Raw genomic sequence first — 6,000 nt, 5'->3', positions numbered from 1 at the left:
TGTTTAAATGCAGAACTTAAAAGATTGTTCTCTGATTTCTCTTCAGAAATTCTTGCAGCTGTACTTTAGAATACCTATGTGGTACATACCCATGAGAATCCATTTTTTCAAAACTTTGTTTCAACCTTGATTGTATCATAAAGTAGAATCTAGGATCTTCAAAGTGCTCAAAAACCCAGGAGTAAATCCAGACATTTTCAGTTCCTCCCTCCTACCTCTTGAATTAAAGACAGCGAAGCTATTTTTTCCTTAGATGCATTATCAAAGTGATACAGCAATCAAAAAGATACCCCAAAAAATTTAAGAATGCCCTTAAAGATGTCATGTCAGCCAGAATCCTTGGTATTTTGAACAAATAAAAAAATGTTATGCATAAAGATATGTGTTTACTCAGGTAGAGTTAGATCATACATTGTGTAAATCAGCTAACTTGTGCAAGCAGCACATCTAGTGATCTCTAATTCCTGGTATGTGTTCACTTACACAAGAACACTGTGCTTATTCCTCCTCATTTTTTTTTTTTTTGTTGGAGGCAAAAAAACAACATGACCATATTTTTTCCCATAAATTGTAGGACCTGCACAACTGGAAAAATGCCTTTGTTGTACCTAACTGGAACTGTGCACAGCCTATGGATAACAAAAGCAACCCATGAAGCTGGCAGAAATGAGCAAATTAGAAAACAAATGCACTTCAGAGATTGTTTTCCAGAGGTCTAGCTGAGGCACTTCATTCTCCCTGGTTTTGTGAATCAGCTTTTCATAAGCTGTTCTAAATTATTTCAAACAGAATGGCAGAAAGACACCTGTATAAAAAAAGCAGGATTATAAAATAGAATTCCTGCCAGCCATACAAAAATGCCATTTTCTACATTACAAAAAAACCCCCAAAAAACTGTTACCAGTGGCTTACAGAGTGAGTAGAGGGCAAACAATGAAAAGTGAAAGAAAAAAGTTTATATATATGACTGTATATATATGACTAAACATACATAACAAAACAAAACAAACAAAAAAAGGCAATAAAATATTTTTACTGATATTGCCAAGGTCACATAATCTTGGAGAAGATTGCTTGATTTATATTCCAGGTGTTTCTCCTTGGAGGCTGAAGGTTTCAGCTTTATTCCCAATACTTCTGTAGTTTAATAATTGGGGACAGCAGGGAAGTTTTCTATGTATTTCTATGATTTTTATAATATTGAGAGCTGAAAGGATTCAGGTTTGTTTGTTTGTTTTTTTTTAAACCAGCACACAAGTTGACAAAGAATATGATGAAATTACTTTGACTATCCAACTGCTTAATAAGTTTAATTAATTTGGTGCAATTGCTTCCTTATTTTTTAATGTTCTATTGATAGTGTTGGTTTTGACTTTCCCTTTATTCTCTTTAATGTTTAATTTTAAAGTTTTTAAGTCAGACAGCTCCTAATATCAATTTTCTACCTAATTTGCACAAACAGATTTATCCACTTAAGTTGCAAGTAGGTGCAAAGTCAGTACTTCAGTGACCCTTGAGTTTCTTCCCGAGTTATACATTGATCTGCATTCCTTAGCTCCTTAAGAATTTTGAACTCTTCTCTGTTTTTACTCTGCCTTGCATTCCCTCTCCCCTGTAACTGTAATTGTGCTGTGAAGCAGAGAAGTATAGTGACCCTAGCCTAGCAAAAGCCCTGTCAGCACTGGAGAATGGGTTAGAATCCCCAGGGGAACTTCCCTCTACTGCCAGTGTGATCCTCTAAAGTTTACAAGAGGAGAGCATAATGCAAAGGATATCATGCATGTATAATAGACAGCCTCAGGACTGAATGTTAGAAAGGATATTTTGTGGAGAGAAACAGCGGCTATGAATAAATTGTTGGCCTCTGTCTTTTCTTTGTCACACAAGAACCATTCAGTTGTCTGGTTTTCCCATTATCAGTCCCTGGTAGTCATCACTAACAGGAGCCATCTATTCATCTTATTTAATGTGACTTCGGATCCAATGTTCACTGAAAACAATAAAAGGAATTACCTATACTTCCATGGGTTTGGCTAAGACTCTCTCAGCTGAAAGATAAGATATATCTCATAACATAGGAAGAACCAGAAGCTTATCCTCCCACAATACTCTGCCTGTATTAGTTGAACTGGGTTCTTCTGGGCTCTGGTTTAACTCTGATGCTAATACTCTGTTCTTTCTGGCAAAAAATGAGAACGAAATCCCACTACAATGAATAAATGAAAACACTGCTGGCTAAAATAACTATCATTTTATAGCATTTTTCATTGATAAATTAGTGTAATTACCTTTGTTTTCCAGGGCAAAAAGAAAGACAAAGTGAAGAGATGTGATTTATCCAAAAGGCCGACAGCAGAAGTAAAAATTCCAGAATTTAAATACAGGACTTGACAGATTGTTTCCACAGTTAGGAATAATCTGTCAATCACATGAGCCAGTATTCTGTTTTATGTTTTACATACTGTGTTTTCCAGCATAGATTTCATTCATGTTTATGCAGTAACATATATACTATTGCAGCATAAATTATCAGAGAACTTGTGACTTTTTCCTGGTGCAAGTTCTCCAGAAAAATTCTGACAGAAGATTATTTTCCACAAAGAATATCAAATATTATCTCCTGAGGAAGCTGTGAAGACAAAGCTACTCCAGAGCCCAGACAGGGAGTATTCAGTCCCAAGCTGGCAGAGTACAAATTTTTCTATTCACACTTTCTTCCTCTTGCTGTCTTGGATGCTTTTTACTTCCCAGTGTGTACTTTTGATTAGTAAAGGAGTTTAAATGGATAGTTTCTCATTTTCCTCCTGCATGTAGGATGCACACATATGTTTCCCAGGGCACATCACTCAGAGCTAATGCCTGGCTCAGGGGTTTGGATAGGCTCTATGTACATAGAAACATCTCACAGTGTACATTTCTCAAGATATAAAATACACTTTAAAAAGGGGCTCTCCACACAACTATTTAATCACAAAGTGATTGAATTGAGCAGTGGAATGAAGTTTGCTCATCCCAGCAGCTAGAGATTCCCATCACTGTCACTCCACAAAAATGATTTGTCTGTTTCACAGAGCATGGTTTCAGTTCCATGGATATCTAAGTGTGATGACCCCAGTTTCTGTCCTTTTAGAGATTTGCTTTATTTTAAGAATTGCCTTATTCTTTTCTATTTAATGTTTACTTTTAGTATATATCATTATGCTTTTTGCAACAACACAAAATCATGCTTGATTTAACTTTCTCCTGGCTTCTTAAATGATTGCCTGGTGCATCCATATCCATCTCAGTGCCCAGTTAAGGGCACTGAGGAGGTCAAAGCAATGACAGCCCTTTAGGGCTGTGTCAGTGAATGCTAAATTGCCTCCTCAGTTCAGCACTACCACAGGCTTATCCACAAAATACAGCCAGACCGTGATGGAACCAGTGCTTGAATAAGCCTCGAACATGTCACAACTCAAAGCTTTCCAAATTTTACAGTTAAGGCCTGATTTTCTCATCAGTAAGCATCCTCTCCTTACCTTGACTTTCAGAGAAATTGCCATTTGAGAATACAGCTCCTGTAATTCCTACTTCACCCCCTACAGCAAGAAAGGCCTATTAATGGAGACATGGCAGTCAGCAGCAAAGCTGGAGAGGCAGAATGTTCCTAGGGTGAGGGAAATTAATTTATGGCAACCAGGCTCCAAAACAAATTCATTGTTTTAGTTGTACTCTGGCAGCAGAAATGAGAGACCTATTAGAGTCCCTTAACAGCACATAACAGAATTTGTATAATTGTTTTCACTCGAGCTTAGGCTGGTGAAACAAAGTCTGCAGGTATTGTGAAGGGGTGTCATTCCTTTCCATAGTTTTGTTTCCTTTGTTATGGAAACAAGGAACACACTGCTTGTTCTCCAGTTGTGTTCATTACATAAAATAAACTGTTCCATCAAAAACCTTTTACTTTCCCATGTTGGAAGTGCCCAAAAGAAGTATGTTATAGCAGCATAGATAAATTACTTTAACAGGACATTTATGTCATTTAGGTTTGTGCTTACACTTTCTTAATTGTAGTCTGTTGGAAATGAATACATTTGAGGTGACATATGTACTGCATATCTCTGATTCCTATCACTTCCATTCACTTTGGGCCACCTTCTAACACTTTATTTCATTGAGCAGTACCTCACCTCACTCAGGTAAGCCAAATACTGCGCATTTTGGGTGTACATTTCAGAATCTGGCTATTTATAAACATTTTCCTTCAGCTATGAGTACTACAAAAGTAACCAGACTCTGACAACTGAGATGAGCTTTTATCATCTGATGCATAATTACCAGCTTCAAAAATGCTGTCATGCAATTTTCATTCTACAGTGCAGCAGAGAAATCCTATTTGCTTCAGCTGCTGCTTCTGGTGACAGTGACCTGTGGCACTGAAAGGCTAATGGAATTACACAGGTGTCACTAGAGACATCATCTGTACTAAGTGAAGTTGTGCAAGTGTAGTCGAGACCATAATTTAGTACTTGTTTGGGGTGAGCTGCATGTAATGGAAAGAACCCAGTATGATGGCAAGGATCTAAGCTGAGTTTGAAGTCCTGATATTTGGGGAATAAACAATTTTCAAAAGAATTTGCTGACATAAAGGTGGAAACTCATGAGACTCAGTGATCCACATCTTTCTGTGTCACATGTCATGCCCTTTTTTGCCTCTTTTCATTGTTGAACTTGTTTTTCAAACAACTGAAAAAGAGATTTGAAATGTCAAACATGAAAATTCCACCAAAGCCATAAAAACATTCCTTAAATTAGAAACCAACCAACAATTTTCTTAATCTGTTCATTTTGCAAACACAGTGCTACTTCCATAATGGCCTATTATCAGTTTTCGCCATGGTTTTGGGTATTTGTTGAAATCTATCTCTCCTTGAACATACATTTACTAAGACACAAGTATATATTCAACTTCATTTTTAAAGAAGTTCTTGTTCTGGTCACTAGTTCAGGTTCTGTTCTACCAGTTAATAGCCTTACTTACAATATCATTATAGGTTGTTAAAATTATTTTATCACTTACGAAGATTACAATGGTTGGATAAAAACATTAAAAGTTTTTAAGTGTGAAACATATCATTGTAAGAATATAAAGTATTTAATTTAATACAATTCAAAGAACCAAATGGTCGAGGTTTATTCTTTTATGTCAGTACTACGAAATCATGTTGGTGGTTAATGCTGAAGAAAATTGACATAGGACAAGGTCAGCTCCTAAGCTGCAAAAACTAGGAAAAGTTAGAAGGAAAAAATCATATCAATTTGCTCTCACTGATACTGCTTTTAACAGTCTCTTTCATGTCTAGCTCCATTAGGTAGCCAAGAGCCATAAATATGCAAAGCTGAACTGCAAACCCAAATCTCCATGGTTTCCTCAGGCACAGAACCATTAACTCGATCCAGAGAGCGGTGCAAACACAGGCCACACATCCCTTCCATGCCACAGGTCATCCTGCTGGAATTCTGGGGTATTCCTGGCAGGCCTGCTGCTCTGTGTTCTTCTGCTTCCTTCCCTCTACTCCAACATTTAACTGTTGGCTCTGCACTGCAACACACTAGTCATCAACCTACAGTTCCTTTATGGGCAATTTTCCTTTGCAGATAATAAACGTTCTGCAATAGAACACACTGTGTAATTGATATCACAGGAAACAGCACATATGTGAATATGAAAGAGAAGTCCCAGAAATTTTCTTTTGAAAGGAATAGGGTAACTCCTCCTCCCACAAAAACTAATAAAACAGTCATCAAAATAAGTGGGGTTTTAAGCTCTTCATATAAATTAACCATATAAATTAATTTGCACTAAATCTCATTCATATTTCACTTAGTGTTCAAAATTGTAATTTTTGGTTGGGGGGAGGGCTGTCAGTTCAATAAAGATTTTTTTCAAAATGAAAGTTCAAAGCTACTGCATACGCTGAATGCTTTAATGCAGCCACTGCACTGTAGCAAGCTGACAGG

The sequence above is a fragment of the Parus major genome, chromosome 8 (genome assembly GCF_001522545.3).
Source record: "Parus major isolate Abel chromosome 8, Parus_major1.1, whole genome shotgun sequence".
In the NCBI taxonomy this organism is placed as follows: domain Eukaryota; kingdom Metazoa; phylum Chordata; class Aves; order Passeriformes; family Paridae; genus Parus; species Parus major.
Note: the sequence above shows the minus strand (reverse complement) of the source record.